Below are 21,936 nucleotides of genomic sequence, written 5' to 3'. Positions count from 1 at the left end.
ATTCTGACTAGATCTAGAGATGTTGTTGCCCCTCTTTACAAAGCTCTCATTAGGTCAATCATTTTGTATAATGCCCACTTTGGCATGTATCTGTCCAGCCTCATGCAACAATTTGGAATACCTTCAGAGATATCTTAGTAAAAGGATACAACTCCTAAATAATAGGTCTTGCATGGACCACCTCAAAGATTTATTACTATACCCAGTATCCTATAGAGTGCTTAGAGGTGACGTGTCTGGCATACAAGGCATCTTCCGACCTAATACAGATGGACCTACTGAACATCAGCAAGTCAAATGGCATCAGAAATACTCAGTCCAGGTATCTAAACTGAATGTTGTGGAGAGATGGATATATATCACAGAGGCTACCACTGTTCCAGAACAGACTAGCCATAAAAACAAAATAAAGCTCATCCATCTATATTCAAATACAACTAGGATCTAAGGATGGGTAATAGAAAATGTACTCCGGGATTGCCCCTCATGCCACTAAGGGATAGAGGCAGTTCTTAAATGCTGCATCCCTGACATGGGCCCTCCTCAAATTATCTATGCTATGATCACAGTTATTCTCACTAGGGCTGATGTACAATTATCAGCCATGGAATAGGTAAGACCAATCAGAAAATGTTAATTCAAGCACCAAAAGGGAATTGGCTAAACTTAATATGTCCTCCAAGTGAACCTATGTTGTGGTAGTAAATAGTTATAAAAAATGCCCTTTTTAGATCAGTAAGTGCCCCTCTCACCCTCCGCACCCCCCAAGCCTTCAACAGCTTCCAGCACCTATGCTGGGTCTAAACACCCTTGTCCTTTTCCGCCAAGGTCTGGCAGCAGTAGTAGCAGCACCTTGAATCAAAGCCTGTTGCACTTACAGATTATTGAGAGCAGCACCAGCTCCTAACATTTTTTCCTAGGTGTCTTCTTGCCTGTATTCCAAAGAGTTGTATATTTCAGGGTGTACACAATCACTTTATCCATTCCTGAATAGCACTGACATGCAAGTTTAGTTAATCGGCATGTAATTCAGTTACTTATGCTTTCTGTTATTGTGCAGTTTACCATTGTTTTGGGGCCATGCATGAAGTGCAGAACTATTTAATGAATACCCAATAGCACTCTATTGCATACACAGCTGCAGAACTAGGTGCAGGCATGCATGAACCAGGACCAAACTGTGTGTTAGATCACTTTTATTTCAATCAATGACTTGTGTTACTTCAATGAAATGTTCAGTGTATAAACTTCAAACTCTAAACCTTACATAAGGCCTTCTAAGAGCTTGCCCACCCAATTTATTTATTTATTTGACATTTGTTGTCCAGGAATGACCATCTGAGCGATATCCCTTTTTCAGCTGAGGCCCTGGGAGAAAAACTTGACAAAGTACACAGAAAGTTTACAAAAATAACATTCTTGAGAGCATTACAGAGAATATAAAGTGTAGTTTACAAATTGGTTACAAAATGTTGCAGTTTATGGAGAATATACACAGTGTGTAAAAAATGCAATTGACAAACTATTTACAAGTTATTATCATATATACAATAAAAAGAAAAGATGGAAAGATATGAAACTCTTATGGGGGATAAAAAAATGTATATACAAGTTAGGAGAAGTTGAGAGAGTAGTCGAAACAAGGTGAGAAAGTGAGAGGAAGGCAATAATACAGTAGTTAGGAAGTTTTTACTGGGTATTTACAGTGACATGTCCAGGTATTTAGCAGGTATTCTTTTAGAGTTTTTTTGAATTTGTGTGCATGGAGTATTTTTCTGATAGTCAAGGGAAGTTTGTTCCAGGATAGGGCAGGAGAGTAGCTATATAGATTTTGGTCTATTGATCTTTTGAGCTTATATATTTCTAAGAGTTGTTGGCTAGAGCTCCTGAGAGTTCTCAAGGGAGTATAAACAGAGATGAGTGAGATGTCTGGGCAAGAGGATGGCTTGTTGAGGATAGACTGAATGATAAAGAGTTGAGAGTATATAAGTTGGGGGAACTCTAGCCAGTTTAAAGCCTTGAGTGAATGGCAGTAATCTGAGTTAGAGGTCTGGTTAGCCACAAACCTGGCTACTTTGTTGTAAGTGGTTTCAAGTTTAGTTAGGAGAGAGGACTGTAGGTTAGTTAAGATTTGTGAGCTAGACAGAAAGCTAGGGAGAAGGTAGGCATAGGCAAGAGAGAGTTGAGAGTCTTTTGCAAGGATTTTTTTATTTCTATAAAGTAAGCCTAGTTTTAGGTGGGTTTTCTTTATGTAGTGGTGGACATGGAGGTCAAATTTGAGTTGATCATCAATGATGGCCTCAAGAAGCTTAATGTGGGTTTCAACACTGATGACAATGTTGTTAAGTGATGTGATAGAGAAGGTGGGTTTGAGATTGTTGAGAGAGTTTGGGAGGAATAGAAGTAGCTTGGACTTTTTGGGACTGAGGATAAGTTGGTTGTTAGTGAGCAGGTTTTTGATAGAGTTGAAGGAGTTTTGTGTGAGGGTGTGCAGGTCTGAGAGGGTATTAGAGGTAGCGATGATTGTGGAGTCATCAGCATATTGTATGAGAGAAGAGTAAAGACCGGACATGTAGAGGTGATTAATGAAGATGTTAAACAGTAAGGGACCAAAAATTGACCCTTGAGGAACTCCCATCTTGACAGGGAGGAAGGGAGACAGTGAGGAGAGCATTTAACAGATTGCTGTCTGTTGGAGAGATAGCTAGAAAACCAGGAGATGGATGAATTGGAAAAGTTGAGGTTGGAAAATTTGGAAAGGAGCATGGGGTGTGAGACTGTCAAAAGCTTTAAAATGGTCTAGAAAGAGACAGGAACCAAGTATGTTGGTGTCTCTGACTGGGGAGATAGAGTGTGTAAAAGAAATAAGGGCAGTAGTAGTACTGTAGTTTAGATGGAAGCCATGTTGGGTGGAAGTTAGTAGATTTTCTAGGAGTAGATAGTCCATGAGTTGCTTATGTACACATTTTTCTGATAGTTAGATAGTTCTGTGGAGCTACCTCTCTTGTGGATAAGTAGAGTAAAGAATCGTTTCCAGAGTGAAAGTACTGTGGATTCGTGTATAGCATGGTTAATGAGGATGGAAATAGGGTGGGCTGTGGAGTTTCCAGCTACTTAAGGAAGAGTGGTGGTATGTTATCCACAGATGGAGAGCATGGCTTAAGCTTATGGAGGACATTTTTTATGTAGCTAGCAGGAACTGGTTTCAGTGAGAAGGGATTGTTTTGGTGTGAGGGGGTGGGGGGTCAATGGGGTGAGAAGAGTTAGAAGTCTGAATAAGTTTACTAATAGTGTCAATGAAGTAGGAGTTAAATATGGTGGCAGTTTCTTGGGGAGTGTTATTTGGACAAGCGTTTGGAGTTGCATGGTTGCCTGGGTGAAGGATTTGATTTATAGTGTTCCAGAAATTTTTTGGGTTACTGAAATGGCTTGTCTGGGATTTTATGTAAAATTTTTTCTTATCATTGTTGACTTGTTTTTTGATGAGGTTACGGAGTTCTTTATAGGTTTAGTGGTGGACAGAGGATTTAGTCTTAGTCCAGAATTTGCAGGCATTGCCTCTTTTGAGCATGAGAGAGCAAGTGGACTGAGATAGCCACAGGGAGCAGAGAGATTTAACTCTAATTTTCCAAAGAGGAGCAAGAGAGTTAAGTATGATTATAAATATGTTGTTAAATTTTTGTACTGCTTCATCTAGAGTAAGTTCCATGGAACGTGTCAGCTGTTTTGGACTGCTGCACCTATTTCTGGGTTCAGTATGTTTTGCTTTCAATCTGTGGGCTCTCCCTTGCCTTTTTAAAAGCTTTGGGAACTCAGCAGTTTGTTGTAGTTTCATTTTCTCGGTAGTATGGTGGTTTTGTGGCTTGACAGGCAGAATAACTCATCAGAAGCCTGCATTCTCTTTAAAAATGTGTCTGTTTATGAGTAGAAGCTATTTCCTGTCCTTCACCACTTAATACGTGACAATTTTGCTCTGCTGCACTTATTTCTGAACGCAGTAAGTTTTTCTTTTAATTTATGAGCTCTTCCTTGCATTTTTAAATGCTTTGGGAACTCACCATTTTGTTTTAGTTTCATTATCCTGCTGGTGCAGTGGTTTTATAGATCACTGGGCAGAGTAACAAATCAGAAGCTTGGATTTCTTTAAAAAAAGCATCTGCCTACAAGTGGATGCAAGTTAGAACAGTCGAACAGTATCGTTGGCAGGAGACAGGACTACTTATTTTGATGGCAAGGCCACCTAGTATGATTTTAATTCCTACTCTTAACTCTGAAAATACACTTTAGAACTTCCCTTAAAATAGCAAGTCTCAACACTTACTTATTGTTACTGGCTTACACTAAATATTGTATGAAGTCTTTACTGTTATCTTCTGGGATTTGAGACATAGATAGAGAGAAAATATAATAATAATAATAATTATAATAATAATAATCATTATTATTATTATTATTATTATTATTATTATTATTATTATTATTATTATTATTATTATTATTAGGTTCTGTGTTGGTCTTTACTAACTAAAATATACCCAGTTAGCATTACAGTATTTAGCATTCTTTGACTTGTAATATATAGTAAACCATAATGGATTCACTTATGTCTTACATGTTGGAAGACATACTTAAAAACAAATACATCACTGAATGTTGTTGATGTGGGCTCTACACTAAGTACGAATCACCTGACATTATTCTCTGTGATAACTGTATAAAATTAAAAGAATTCTTTCGTACTTTGGAGGGTAAGAAATTAAGTCATCAAACTTCATGTTCATGTAATAATTTTTCAAAGGACTGTTAGTGAATGTATTAGTTTCTGGAATACTGATAGCTGGAGTGCAAATTCACCTTACAAACCCACAACCCTATAATCAACTAAGTCTAATAATTCTAAAAAAGGGCTAAGTAACATAACAGTCATTATAACCCCTCATATGTTTCTAAAAAAAGGAAAAGATAGGAAAAACTTTGAATCCTGGCAGAAAAAAAACTACAAACAATATGATAAAGCTATTAATGACATCATTTTACTTCGATCAAGCATGATAAACATAAAGGTAAACAGACACACAAATGTAGGCAGTTTGGAGACAGTTTCTCACTTGAGTACACATTCAGATACATGTGAAAATTGCAGTTATTAGCTGCTAGATTCATCGCAACATGTTGTCTCTACAGGTTTTATGTGAAAACTTATACCTCAAATTCATAGTACTAAAACCTATAGTTTTCTCCAGTCCTGACCATATAAAAGGGCCAGACTCTTCCAGCTCAGACAACATTAAGATCAGTCTGGATGTCCTGATGATACCACAACTTTAGATAAAGAAGTACCAAGTCATGCTGACAAATTTGAGCTTTCCCAAATTACACAATGATGTAACAAGGATGATGTACTATATGCACAAGCCACAACTGATTCTTATTCTGCACAAATTTGCATTTCTTGCACTCTTGATACCAAAATGGACATAAAGGTTAGGAAAACTGGGTAAAAGGTTACCCCTAATTCAAAGGCCCAGGGAGAAAAGCTCAAAAAATTCCAACATTGCATAAAGAAAATAGTGAACAGCAAGTAATAAGTAGTCAAAAAATACACAAATTTGAAAAGCTCTGGAAAAACACAATACATGAAGAATATAGTAAACAGAGATACATGTAATCAACAAATATAGATTTAAACAGAGTTACCATTAATTAAAACCAACATCATCTAATAAAAACACCAATATATAAAATGGCAATAAAAGATGTTAACAACTATAGATCTATATGCCTCACTTCCATTCTGGGCAAATGCTCTGAAAGATGTATTACTGAAATATTGGCAAACAACAACACAGATACTGCCATTTTGGACTATTATCAACATGATTTTGTAGAGGGTAGATCTGCATCGACAAGTTCATGTAGGTTTTGATGATCAAATCACTAAGGCAAGGCTTTGACTCGCTTCCTCCTTATCGAAGCAAATGTAAATATATTCTTGATAAAGTGGACCATGTCATGGTTAACTGATAGATCCCAATGTGTAACCATTCAAGGCATAAGCTCTGACTCTTCTTCTATCCATCTTGGAGTTCAACAAGACATCATCTTAGAGTACAATAAAATTTTTTTGCATATGCAATGCAGGCCATTTGAATTATCTTGTGAAAGTACATGGAAAATTCACCACGAGGATTTTACTTCACAAATATTTAATTTACCATAATAGATGTAGACAGCAGCTGTGAGATAGTCCCTTGTCACTGCTCTAAAAATATAGAGCTCCTGTCACTGATGTGTAGATCTTTTTATCTACCAAGAGAGTTCAGCAGTATCAACATTACAGCCGTATACATTCTTCCCAGTGCCATTACAAATGAGGCACTGAACACATTATATCAGGCTATAAATGAGCTGCTAAACTGAAACCCTGAATGTGTTTATATAGTGGTAGGTGACTTCAACCAAGCCAACCTGAAAACTGTTCTGCTTCACTTCTTCCAGCATGCAGACTTTGCAAACAGGGGAGAGAACATATTGGAGAAGGTCTACAGCAATGTTAAGCTAACATATAAGGCAATGCCTCACCTACATTTGGGCAACTCTGACCATCTTCTCATCATGTTACTGCCAGCATATAAAATGATGCTGACCAGGGAGAGACCAACAGTGAGAATATGGCCAGAAGGTGCATTCTTGGTACTCCAAGACTATCAAGAGTACAGACTGGAACATATTTAAAGAGGCAGCTATTGTGAAGCAATGTATCAACATTGAGGAGTACACTGAGGTGGTGATGGGCTACATCTTAAAATGTGTGGATGATGTAACAGTCACCAAAAACATCATCACACGTGCCAGACAGAAACCCTGGTTGATTAGCAAGGTGTATGAGCTCCTGAAAGCAAGGAATACAGCCTTTATGTCTGGAGACAGAGGTGCCCTCAGAACAGCCAGAGCAAATCTGAACAAAGGAGTGAGAGAAGCAAAATGTGCTTATGGTAGGAAAATCCAGAACTACTTCTCTAACCAAAAAGACTCCAGGTGCCTATGGCAAAGTACCCAGCAAAAAACAGACTACAGGCCCTTATCTTCACATTGTGAGAGCAATAAGGAATTCCTTAACAGAAATAACTCCTTGGATAGCATCACTCTGAATACTGGAGTTCCTCAAGGCTATGTATACCTCTCCACCTGGAAACATCAAAAATCTGGACAAGGCACATGAAAAATAGGTACAAATCTGTACGCTGATTAATGTAAAATTTGTATACATAGTTACATAACCCCACCCACTCCATTGGAATTGTGGGATACAAACTTTCAAACGCAAACTGAAGAACAGAACCAAAATACAGCACCAGAGTCCCCCTGCAGCCATTCCAATGTCCCATTACTTGGCTATTTCACCCCATTTACCATAAACACTAATGTCTGCATACTGCTTTACTTCTACAATGATTATGTGGATTTTATTTTTACATTTTGCAGCACAACAATGCACAACACTAATAGACATCTGCTAAACAAAGCAATACTGTCTCACAAGGAAAATAGACTTGGCATTAAAACTTCTCTGCCCTTGAAACTCACATTCATTGAAACAGCATTAAAACCCACACCACATCCAAAGAAAATGCATCTGGCCAGTGGTGGATAAAGATTACCTTTACCTTTAGGCTGTTTTCAAATCATATGCCCTTTGCACACAAAACAAGAAACATGCATGCGTTCTTTGATACAACTTCCTGACTTTATTAAATTATATTCCTTGTATAATACAGCACACTTGTTAGACTTAAGTTAGAGTGCATTTTAAATGTATTGCTTAAACATTTTTCCGGTAGGCAATGAAACAAAATGCATGAACCAATAATGACAAAACTGCCCTATTCAGAACATTTCCATGATAAAAGTCTACTCCCACACACAAACGCATTTTAAATTTATTGTTTGAACATTTTTCCAGTAGGCAATGAAACAAAATACATGAACCAATAATGACAAAACTGCCCTATTCAGAACATTTCCATGATAAAAGTCTACTTCCACACACACTATACACACACACACCACACACACACACACACACACACACACACACACACACACACACACACACACACACACACACACATATATATATATATATATATATATATATATATATATATATATATATATATATATATATGGGATCCGGACACATGCTCGACGAGCATATGTCTGAATCACAAAACATCGAACACACTTACACGAAAGCGCTTAACTTCAACAAGCGCTTCCATGTATGTGTGCCTGTTTTGTAGTTCAGACTACAGTGCAGGTAAGGGAAAATTCCCTTTCCCCACTGTAGTGTGATCTTGGAGTGAGAATAATAAAGTAGGGGGTGTGGGGAGTGCAGGGGGCAAAGCCCCCCTGCAGAAACGTAGATTTTTTTTTGAACTACACATACACAGAAGCGCTTTTCGACGTTAAGCGCTTTTGTGTATGTGTGTTCGATGTTTTGTGATTTGGACATATGCTAGTCGAGCATATGTCCTAGACCCACACACACATATATATATATATATATATATATATATATATATATATATATATATATATATATATATATATATATATATATATATATATATATATATATATATAAAACACTTACATAGAACAATAGTAGTGTATGCCATAGGCATCTTGCACAGCTTCTCGCACTTATTTTCAATTTCAGTTTTTTTTTTTTGGGGGGGCAAAAGGCCAAAAACCAGGGACACATTTTAAACATTGCTTGTATAAATTTGGAAAGTTGCTTGAATAAAATGTTGTGTTACCACCATGCATTTCACTGCCAGGTCTTGAACTCGGGACCCTATGCACTACAGTCAGAGCAACACACCACTAAGCCAAATCAGCAGTTTCCTGAAAGACAGAAAGACTGAAACTTAAATGGCTATCACTTAGTGAATTCACTTCTCATTTCTCACCATAACTCTCAATGTCTTAGCATCTTATAACAAAGTTGGATTATATACCCTAATTCCAATAGCCTCATCCAATGTCCTTTTAAATATTTGTAAACTCTCTGCATTTCTGATTCTCAGTGGAAGAACAGCCCATAATAGCCCTGATCTTACATGAAAGCTGTTCTTCCTTAATTCAGTGTTAACCCTTGGCAATCTGATGAATGTACCAAAATTCCTTCTATTCAGCTGGCGGTTACTGAATATGATGTTCATTGTCACTACCATATTAGTATTGCTCTTACACTTACAGATTAGAATGAGGTCCCCTGTTACCAGCCTATAACTTATTGTAAATAGACTTAACTGCTGCAGTCTGTTTTTACAACAAAAATGCCTTATCTCCATAATTTACTTTGTGTAATACTTTTGAATTATTTCCAGTCATCATATCTGAGTCTTGTTGCAGCTACATACTGCCATACAGCAGAGGATGTTTAGTCTCAACACTCCTTTGAATACAGGCAGCAATACCTCAACATCCCTGCTAAACAGACTGCATCAAATTAGCCTTAATATTAAGGTATGTTTTCCCAATTACAGTTTGAAGGTTTGCATCAAATGTGACACCCATGTCAACAATAAGTCCTAAATCTTTAGCCAGGTTATTCACAGGAATAATTCTAACTATTGCGTAAGGGTGTCCTAGGTTCTTGACACCTAAGTGGAGTGTTTTTGACTTCTTTGCATTAAAAAAATAAATTATCGCTCCTTGACTATTTTTTCAGTTGCATTCAAATATCCCTGTAATCTAATTTGGTCTGCCAAAATTGTCATAACTTCCCTAAAGTGGACAGTGTCATCTCTAATTAGCATCAGTGGCCTCTAAAACAACATTGTATTCCACTCTGTTCTTGTCTTTAGTAATTTTATTCCTGCTATCTCAAATCTATCACCATAGCATATAAAGGATGACCCATGAGTTTTATTTGCATAACCTGATACTCCTCCCCTTTTTATTTATCCTTTATTAATCAAACCCATTATATCCTTGGAGTTTGATGTGTTTATTTGTTTCTCTATACCAAGTTTTTGTCATCATAACTATATCATATTTTCCCACATTATCCTTGCCACTGAATCCTGTATCTCATTACTCAAACTCTTTTGCATTATTTAAGAAACATTTTAAAGTATTTCTCTGTTATCCACTTGAGTACTGTCTTCTAATCTTTTCAAAAAAGCTTAATTTTCCTTAAAAAATTCTGACAAATATCTACTCCCCTGATAACTTGGGTGTTTCTTATCATATGCAAATAACTTCTCTAATAAAAATAAATTTCTCATGTTGTGATAATTTATATTGATTTTCTCAATTTTTCCTTCTTATTATGTTAGTTAACTGCCTTGCCACTTTTGCAAGCACACTATAATAATATGAGGCAGGAGCAATATCACAAAATAGAAACTTGAAACCCAAGTTTTCTTCTAATTTAATATTTACAATCTCTTATTGAAAACTATCTAAGTTAGTTTTCCCAACATTATTTAAGCATCCCATAACTATCCCCAATACACCTTTTTGTTAGAAAATAGTTCTTATATAGCAACTGTAATATCCTTCAACTGGCACCCTTTCAGGCATGATACATTAATGTCTTCCTTTTCCTCTTGGTACCAAATTCTTGACTCCCCTTAACTTTGCATCCCATATGATTAAAGTTTACTTATTGAGCGATGCATAGCCCTTAGTTTGACTAATCACTTTTACTGTAACATCATCTCTTTTCCCACCTAATATTTTTCTTCTCTTGCTAGCTGCTACATGATTCTACCAAGATATCCTGGCCAAGGCTTCTTTTAGTACCAAATTTTACCTGCTTTCCTTGGGTGGAAACATCTTCTCGAAATATTTCCCCTTCTTTTTCAACTATCAGTTTCCATATTTATCAGGTCATCATCATTGTTAACACTGTTTACATCATCCAAGGTCTCACTATCTTATTTTCCTGAACATTGTTTCAATAAAATGATCCCATTGTCCTCAGGGGAAGCATTTTCAGTCTGGGTTTCTTTTTAAGTATTTTAATTACCAGATAGAAGGTTATTGTTCTTCGTTGATAGTCTGGGTAACACTCTCCTTAAAACCATCTTGCCTAGCACTGCTGGTTATGATACATTTCACACAGGATATTTTGTTGATATCCCTGCCTGTCATATTGGTCTACTACATATTGCAGCTATGGCATGCTGACAGATAGCCCCTGCCTAACAAATCTGATAGGAATACATATCCATCTCATCCATTACACCTGGTTAGTACAAATATGTAGCTGTTTGTAGAATAAATTAGCTTTCTCATTCTTTTTCTCTTCTCCCACACTGAACACACCAAACATGCAAAGATGCACAAAGTGTGTCTTGGCATCTTTGCATCACTGCTATCCTCTCACTAGAGCACTGCCTTGTATATGCCCCCTCCCCTTAGGGTTCAAGTGTAAGTCCTCCTAAAATGTAATAAATCACTAAAAAGTTTACTGGCCCAGCAGAACAAAAAAGCAGAGTAGTTGAAAAGTGCTGAAAATAAAAAAACATTTCCTTGTTCCTCCTGGCAATGGAGGCTTAGTCAAACATCACACAGCCTTCTGATAAATGAAATTATATAGACTCATTATATATGCATATATATATATATATATATATATATATATATATATATATATATATCACAAAAAGCCATGAACAGCCCACTAACGGTGAAAACAGTAATCCCAGAGCAATAAACAAAACACAATGCAGTTTCACCCACACAGGTCTAATCATGAAATATAAATAGAACTCTATTATGTAAATAACAATGATATGTTTAGAAGTCTAAAAACATATAAAGAATACAAATGATAAGTGCTTTTGGACAACTTCCTTGTCCTTCCTCAGATCTATAGTAGCCATATCATCACTGGATGTTTATAAAGTAGATTCAGCCAATCAGATATAAGATTTCAGGTGACACACACTTAGGGCCGGTTTTAATGGGATGCAGGTGTTCAAACCAGGGGTGTGTGTCTGCTAGCAAATCGCCAGTGTTTTGCACATCCAACAACAAGGAAGCAATATTACTTAAAAACATATACCAATTGCAAAAGTAAAAATGTGGTTTATGTCACCTGCTGCCAAGGGTGTGACTCCTTTTATGTGGGAAAAATGAACTGACAACTGAAGGAAAGGGTCTCTAAACACGTTAGTGACATCTGTTTTGGTGACGTAGAAAACCCCCTTTATAGACACATTATGGTCAACAGATCACATTTTTGTGTTTATGTTCCTACAAGTTATTTGAGACAATTTAATGGGAGGTGATTTGGTTTTTATGACTGAACAGAGATGAAATGGATTGGTGATTTACTAGCAGACACACCCCCTGGTTTGGTCCGAAAGCACTTATCGTTTATATTTTTATATGTTTTTAGACTTATTAAAGTACCGTTCTTATAAGGTTCAGATGGACGAGTGAGGTTTAAGGGAAGGAAAAAATGTGCACTTTATGTAATGCTGGAGTGAATGATTGTTAAAAAGAACAATGTATAATGTACAAAAATAATGAAAAACATTACCATGTCATTTTTTCTATCAGTGTATGTGTTCCTATGTCATTGCATAAAATGTGAATATTTAATAAAGGTGTATTAGTTAGAAAACACTGACATTAAAATATGATGATGAGAATAGACTACTTGTGCTGCAAGTAGATGACAATCAAAACAAAACAGAGGATATGATCCTACAAGAGAACAAACCAGTTATCTATAGGACAAGAACATTTGTAATGCACAGACGAGACACTCAAATGGAAAAGAAATTGTAACTAAGTGAGCATGGCTCGGAAAAATTCCGTGAATATGTCTATGGTAAAGAAGCTCAGCTGGAACAGACCATAAACATCTACAAAGGATATTGATAAAGTCGTTCTACAAGGTGTCTTTGAGACGGCAGAGAATGTTACTTAAACCAAAACTTGATTGGTTCATAGGTAGTTACTAGGCTTGCAGTCCATGAGATCACTGAGAAGCCTAGACTAATTTTCCCAGTTGTCCGAGAGCAAACTGTTTAGTTAAGTGACTTGCTCAGAGTCACACAGGTAGGCAAATGGAAGCTGAGGGACTAAAACTCTGGCCCACAAGGAGTAGCTCATTAACAGCTTGTAGCTTCAATCCTCTACTCCGACTGCCAGCCTATGTATGAAACCACTCATTATAAATATTTTGAGCAGGGCATATTTACCAGAAAGGTATGGTGAAAAGTTAGAAGAAAAACTGAAGAACTAAAGATTTCTTCCTCAGTAATTTGGATGATGCTAATGACAGAAAAAAAAATAAAAGCATTCCCAAGATGTTCTGTCACTATCTTAGATACAAAGTTAGTGAAAGAACTTACATTGTGAGTTTTGTCTGAGCAAAAATCATCAGTAAGAAAATAAAATCAGTCTTAATGATTTTATTTTTATTTTCCAGGAAAGAAATAAGTTATATCCAGAAATTAATGTTCAAAGTTGACAAAATAATAGTTCCTAATCATCTAAGCAGATAAATGCTTGAGAAGATTCAGAAATCACATAGAAGAAAAATGCAAATAAAGATTTAGATATGCAATATATTGTCCAGAAATGTTAACTCAGAACAGGTAATGCACAGGTATACCATGTGCAGTCTGTACAATAGTATCAGTCCAGAGGAAGACACACTAGTATACACAGTTCTGGGAAGGCAATGGAGTCAATAAGGGACATATCTGTGTCAGGTTTAAGAGAGTGGTGTATTGTTTATGTGTAGATTATCATACCATGTACTTTGAAGTAATCAGACTGACAGACACAAAAAACGCAAGTTTGATTAGTGTATTAAAATCTGTATTCTCAAGACAGGGGATCCCTCAGGCAGACCTCTAAACTGTCCCTATTTTGCAGAAACATTCCTATTTTTAGGTCTGATTTACTCCTGCACAGGATCTCCTTATTTTTGAAGGAGTGTCCCTATTTTCAAGCTTGATTTACCCCTTTGCACAATTTTTTTAATCCCCTTCATCACAGGAAAACAGAAAACTGCCATATATGACCAACATATTATGGTACAAATAATTTTAAATAATAGTAGTAAAGGCTCAGGACTTTACTATTAATATCAAAGGGAATTATAATTGCAAGTCTAAATTCATTGTGTACCTAGTATTATGTAATTCTTGCGATGGATTCTACGTAGGAAGAACTATATGTAGTTTCCATCGCAAAAATTATGAGCACCTGAGGGCAGTAGAGAAACTGGATGTAACTAATGCCCTAGCAAGACATGTTAACTGTCATAACAGAGTTAAAGTGGGTTTTAGTTTTACTGTTATTGACCAAGTTTTAAATGCAGACAAGAGATGGGATGCAGAAGTGGATTTAAACTGGAAAGAATATGCTTGGCAAGTGAGGCTAAACACAGGTGCAGATCCAGATATGAATTATATGGAAAACTTTAAAGCGGTATTATGTAAGAAAGGGTTAAAACAATGCTAATGTTTTGGGTCATGTGACTTGAGCAAACTATAAATGTAAATTTTGTATGTGTGACAACTAGGTCTGAAGAAGTTCTTTGTGAATGAAAGTGCTTACCAGTTGTTTTTTGTTTTAATAAATACTGAGTGTTTAATTGTCATTCGAATTGCGTATTGGATTTATTACATTTACAATTTAAAGAAATTATTACACTGTCACTTTGATAATGTGATTATATCTTGCCAGCATTTTGTCACTTTCTGCATTTTAAATGTTTCTAAGTAGTACCTCACATTCCTATTGGAACCAAGAAGTGTGTTTTTTGGTATTCAAATTTTGTGATAATTAGACATCCAGATTTTTTGTTGGATACTCTTATTGATTAAATATCTGTGTTCCTATTTTCAGTGACTGCAGGCTGAGAGGCATGGATTCCTGATGTTGCCATATAGGACAGTGGTCCACAACATGATAGTCGGGAACTGGGAAAGTGTGCATTACTGAGAATTCAGACATATAACATCTACTATACACTGTGTGTAGTTAAGTGAGCAAAGGGTGAGTACACATCTGGCCTGGATAAAGGTATAGGTAATGGATATTAAAAGTAAAAAGACGGTGTTCTACAGAATGTGAAAGTGGAGTGTGGCTCTCTCAGAAAGGCCAGAAACATGCAGAAAAATAATCTGCCACAAGTGGGCAGTTGTAGAGTTGGAGATAGCAAGACATGTGAGAGATAGACGACATAAAGGGAAAACTTCATAAATTAGACATTTACTTCACATCACTTACAAAGAAACTGAAGTACAGAGTACAGGCAGGGAAATGTAAAACTGATAAAAAGATAAAACAAATAAGTAGATACGAGGGGATCAGGGAAATTTGGACAGAAACCTTAAGGGACAAAAATGGAATGTAAGCATATGAAAAGTAGACAAGACACTTAAGATTCAAGGAAATGAGACACGAGTCAGAAAAAAATTGCTTCACTGGATGTGAAAACAGTGGGTAGCAGGAGTTGAACTCTTGGCTGAAATGCATTGCATTTCATTGCATTTCAGTAGAAACTAGAGCACTTTGCATAATAGGAAGACAATAACTTTAATTGCTTTCCACAAGGGGTAAGCTATGAAACATACTAGCCTCTTAAATCTTACTTCTGTCCCAAGTAACATTAATGAAAAATTCTGTGCAACAGTCTGATGGAGTTCCTGAATGTTAATTCCTGTACAGGTGAGCAGAACTATGGTTTTACACAGCATAACTCATCCCAATCAGTCTTTATCAATTTCTGTGACTAAATCACTACTGAGATGTATACAGGAAAACTACTAGATACCGTGCATTTAGACTCTGAAAGAGTATATATTTTGACACATCATCAGTCATCAGAATTTGAGGAGACAGAGCTTGCAATCCAGCTTTCTAGTCCAAAATTGTCCGCACTGTTTATTCTGGCCACTTGACATGCCACCCTATATTATCTCATCTGTGTCTCATCATGTTGTGAAGGAATATATTATAGTTAACCACATCTTGTTTTTCAGACAATGGGATGTGAGGGCCATTTGCCAGTTTTTATTTTGTATATGGCAGTTAAGGATTTTTTGTGTGCATTTAATGTCCTTGCTCCCATGACTTTAAAATGCAACAACTATTATATGCCAAGTTAGTCTTTTTTGTACCATGCATAAATACTGCTGATTCCTGTATCATACAGTCTTGGGATCCATTAATTCTCAGAGTGTGTCCATCAGTCTCTATTAGGTTTATAGGTTCATAGGAGATTACTTAACAACTTAAGGGCCCTTACAAATCTACCCAATGTAACCCGATTTTACTCAATATATGGCCCCTAGGAGCAACAGGATGGCATGGATTTGTGCCTGTGCATTGAGTATCTTACAGATTGCACCTGTCCAGAAGGACATAGGCACTATCCCATGTGAATTTCTGATCCCCCATCATTTGATCTATGAGGGCCAGGAAAGAGCTCTGCTTAATGTGAATAGGAAGCCTGCTCCAAAGAAAGAGCAATCTCTGAGACACATATCTGTCTGTCCAGCATGTTTTGTTTGAGTTGCTGACTAAGTCTAAATCACTAGGTCAGGTGATCCTCATGCTGTTTGACTTCCTGATGTGCAGCAGCTCCATCGGCGCTGGATTTGTGAGTGCCTTGTAGGTCAGCCATAGGTCACCCCTTAATATTCAATAGGAGGTAGGGCTTTTAGCCTATCCTCATAGTTCATTTTGTTTACATCCTGTGTTTTGTTTGTGAGGAACCTCTGAGGTCACTCCAGCTGTTGTAAATGCCTGGTCAAGTACATGCAAATGGTGCATTGTACTCAATTATTGGTCTACTAAGGGCTGAGTACAGCAGGACTATAATTTCCTTGGATCTGGATGCCATACCTTTATTTACAAGTTGTGCCACATAAAAGGACTTCCTTACTACTGTGGACACATAGCAGTCAAAATTCAGGCTACTATCTATCTGTGTACCTAGATCTCTCACCTCTAAGCCTACCCTTAGGGGTGTGCTACTCATGTTGTAATTTGCAAGAGTATTTGACTTCCCAAAGGGTATGATAATGCATTTTTCGCATTTAGTTTTAGGCCATGGTTCTAGCATCAATCATTTGTCTAATCTAGACCCTAATGAAGGATATCTACATCATTAAGTGATTGAATGAGTGCCCCCAGCTTGCAGCTGTCAGAAAATTTTGTCATCCAGAGGCCTTTCACATTAGCCTTGACTTCAGAGAAGTCTATTCCAAACAGGAGTGGTCCCAGAACTAAGCCCTGTGGCACACCACTAGTGACCCGCCTCTTGCTGGATCTGCAGTCATCCACTTTAATCGTATGTGTTCTGTCTGTGAACCAATTGGCTATCTGTCTATCTAGTGACAAAGTAAAATAAACAGTACACACTCCTGCCAAAGGTGGCTCACAAACAACAAAAATCAAGACTTAAAAACAAGATGTGAGCACACCAACAAAGCTGAGAAAAAAAACAAAAAAAGTCCTAAAACACTTCTTTATTACAAAAGGATGAGCGCTTTCGCGAGGTTACCGCTTCATCAGATCCATATAAAAAGCAACTCAAAGTAAAACATTTATACAAGTTAAAATCACATATAATTAAAAAAAATCAAGTTCACCTTCTACTAATTAAAGCTGGCCTTAAAGGAATACTAGCATTAAGCCCTGGAACTTTACGTGTTTGCAGGGCTATAATCCATTTCACTTCTAAATTTTCCAAGTAATTATTCACATTACCTCTTCTAATACCAGGTTTAACCAGTTGTAAAATTCTAAAATGGAAGACGTTATGCCCTGTTTTAGCCATATGTACTGCCAATGCATTTGTAAGGACTTTGTTTCTGATATTCCCAACATGTTCCAAAATCCTTTCCTTAAACTTACGCATTGTCTTGCCCACATAAAAACTTTGGCACTCCGTGCAAGTTGCTAAATAGACCAGACAATTACTATTGCATGTGGCAGACAACCTAGGGATAAATTCTCTCCAAGTAATGTGGTGAATAAACACTTGTTCTCCGACTATAAAAGTACATGCTTTGCATTTACCACAAGGCATAGTTCCTAGTCTTGGCAAAGGATCAGTCACTGCAACCTTAGGGCCATAACATAGCATCCTTTTCAAATTCTTATTATTTCTCAAAATAAAACTCGAACGAGACCCAACCACTTCACTGGTGGCTTCATCCACTAGTAGTATAGGCCAGTTTTTCCTAATGATATCACAAAACTCAGAAATATTACTATAGTAGGTAAACAGCACTTTAGGATGTCCATGATTCAAGTTACTACTGTGATGCCACCTGTTATAATTCCTGTACTTATCAGAAAAATAGGGAGCTTCTTTATCATTCCTATGCACTTGTACCTCCCTATGAACACCAGTTGTCAATCTATCAAGGTATCCTCTATCCGAAAGATCATGTAAAAAGTTATCAATAGATTCACTCATACCTGTATCATCAGTGTTAAGGCGTGATAACCTCAAGGATTGTCCTTTCACAATATTTTTAAAAATATGTGAGGGGTGCATACTGGATTTATGAAATATACTATTCTTCCAGCATGTCTTCTTAAATCTCAATAAAAATCTACCCAAACAGCAGAGACCTCCAAGACAGAAACGCACTCGACCACCACAACACAACACTAATCATGAGACGCATAACTCTCCTAAACAGTGTGCCACTCAACCGAAGCCCCTAAGGCAAAACAGCATGCCCAACACACTAGTCATGGGTGACTCAATAGTGAGGCACACTGATGTCCCACTCATTAGGTTGAATAAGGAGAAAGTAACAGTCAGCTCCCTGTCAGGTGCCAGGATCCACCACATGACGCACTCACTCAGGTCCCTCAACAACAGGTACAAATATGACTCAGTCATTGTTCATGTGGGTGTGAATGACCTGAGACATAACTCCCTGGACTACATGAAAAGAGACATGGAGGAGCTCTTGGATTATGTAGCCCCTGCAGGTATGACCCTAGCCCTGAGCAACATCCTACCATCACCCAGAATGATACCACAGTACAAGCAGAAAATTATTGATTTCAACAATTGGCTAAGTTTCTGGTGTCACTCTAAGGGGATCCAGTATCTGTCTGCCTGGGATGACATGATTGATAGACCATGATACTTTGCCAGAGATGGCCTGCATCTGTCAACCATGGGCTTCTGGATACTGGCCAGGGCTCTTGCCACCCCTATAGTGCCTTTTTTTAGGTGGTGTTCCAAAGACCAAATTACCACCATAACAGCTGCAAACAAATGCAATCTCAGGGTCATGCTGCTCAACGGTAGAAGTCTAAATCTCAAAATGCACTCGCTCGAAGCACTCCTTAAAATGGAGAACATCGACATTTGTGCTATAACAGAGACCTGGTTCAAGGCAGCAGAAAGCACCCCTATACTACCAGGCTATAACTCTTTCCACACTTTTCGGCCCCAGAACTTGGACCAAAGCTCCAAAGGCAATGCTGTTTCCATATTCATAAAGTATGTGCACACCTCCAGACTGGTAGCCCAACATAATGCATCAGAGATACTTCAGGTACAGCTAGCACTGTGTAAGACAGTGATTCAGGTTGTAGCCTGCTATAGGTCCCCAACCATGTCCCAAGACTCACACTCCACGTTCCTAAGCACCCTGGAAAATATTAGGGTCCAACCTAACACTCTCATACTAGGTGACTTCAACTACCCCTCCATTAACTGGGAAAACTACTCATATACCAATGCACTTGTTCAGTGTTTGCTGGAGTTCATTAATTCCAATGCCCTGGACTAGCTCATTCTTACCCCCACTAGAGGTAGCAACATCCTTGACCTGGTCATTACTAACATGGGCGATCATTGCTCTACACCAATAGTCATCTTCTCCCTGGTTAGATCTGACCACAAACTAATCACCTTGGAAATACACATCCCTCCCACCCCCCACCCCCACCCCTGCAAAGGTAACCGCCATGAAAAACTTCTCCAAAGCTAACTTTGGGCTCCTAAAAACAAATGGTGGCTAACTTCACGGCACCCATGCAAATGGAGAATAGTTGCATGACTGCCGAATCATACACCAATGCACTGTATGAACACGTACAAAAAAATGCATGGATCTCGCCATACCCAATAAAACCAAGATGCTCTCCTACAAAAAAAGGAAGCCAATCTGGTGGTCCCTTGCCATAAACAAACTCTACAGCAGAAGGAGGAAACTGATGCGGAATAAGGTGAAGTCCCAAGACTGGAAAAACTCCCTTATCAGCCTCAACAAAAAGTTGAGATCCCTCATCAAATCCTCTAAAGTCAACTATGAAAACAGAATTGCAGTAGACAGTAAAGACAACCACAATGCCTTCTATAGTTATGTAAAGAATCTCCACGGCATTACCCTGATTTGCTCTGAGCTACTGTACAATGGTACCTCCTATACCAAACCAACAGATATTGCCAATATACTGGCCGACAGATTCAGTGCCATCTTTACCCCCCCAAAGGACCAGTCACAATATCAGTAGATTGCCAGGCACCCAGTATTACTGCTGCACAGGTTAAAACAGCACTGTCCAAGGCCAAGAATACAGCTTCTATGGGACCTGACAATATCCCTGGCTGTGTTCTGCATGAACTACAGAGTGAACTGGCACCTCACCTGTGTGCCCTGTTCAATCACAGCCTCACCTCAGGCTTTGTCCCTACTGAATGGCGCACTGCTACAGTCATCCCTCTCCACAAAGGAGGAGTGACTACAGACCCCGGGAGCTATCACCCCATTAGCCTGACGAGTCTGATATGCAAAGCTGTGAAACGCATCATCATGGACCTAATAAACAAGGATATAGGGAATCTCCAAACACTGGAGCCGACACAGTTTGGTTTTGTGAAAGGTAGATCATGCCTGCTCAACTTGGTTGACTTCTTTGAGTCAACCACCAGAGCTGTGGATGAAGACAAGGTGGTTCATACAGCCTACTTTGATCTGGCCAAGGCCTTTGATACCATTCCCCACTCAGGAATCATAGAGAAACTCACTAAGCTAGGCATGAACCCCTATATCACTAGGTGGGTTGCAAACTGGCTCACAGAACCCACAGTGTGAAAGTAGCTGACTCCAAGTCAGACTGCCGACTTGTCATGAGTGGAGTCCCACAGGGTTCGGTCCTGGATCCTCTCCTGTTTGGTATCTACTTCTCTGAAGTCCAGGCCAACATGAAGGGACTCTGTCTGACAAAGTTCACAGATGATTGCAAGTTGTGAGCTATTATTAACTCCCCAAGTGATGTTAACATTCTACAGAATGGCCTCACTGAGACCAGCGACTGGTGTCAGAACCATGGCCTTAAGCTCAACGCCAAAAAATGTGTCATTAACCCCTTTGGGAAAAACCTGGTTCTCATGAATTACCACATTGATGGTAGTCCACTGAACACAGAAGGCATTGTAAGAGATCTGGAAACACAGGTTGACAGCAACCTCTCTTTTGATCACTACATTGCCACTGTGGTCAGGAAGTCCTTCTATGTGGCACATCTCATTACTAAGGGTTTTGCATCCAGGAAGAAAGAGGTCATTGTCTCCCTCTACTCTTCCCTCATTAGGCCACTCATCAAGTACAATGCCCCATTTGGCATGTACCTCAATAGACACCTGCAACAACTGGAGAGGCCGCAAAAGTACCTGACAAAGAGGATCCTAGGCCTTAAACACTTGTCCTATATGGACAGATCCAAAAACTCCAACTATTCTCTGTCTCATATCCCCTACTTAGAGGCAATCTCTGCTTGACTTACAAAGCCACGTCTGACCCAGCTCTGTTAGAAATGCTACATCTAAAGAAATCCCAATCTCTCCGCACCACATGCTCCAGAGACCTCAACCTCATTACCACAATCAACAGAATGTACTGGAGG

The sequence above is a fragment of the Protopterus annectens genome, chromosome 4.part1 (assembly GCF_019279795.1).
Source record: "Protopterus annectens isolate FY-2018-M chromosome 4.part1, PAN1.0, whole genome shotgun sequence".
Lineage (NCBI taxonomy): Eukaryota > Metazoa > Chordata > Ceratodontiformes > Protopteridae > Protopterus > Protopterus annectens.
This window is presented reverse-complemented; position numbering follows the sequence as displayed.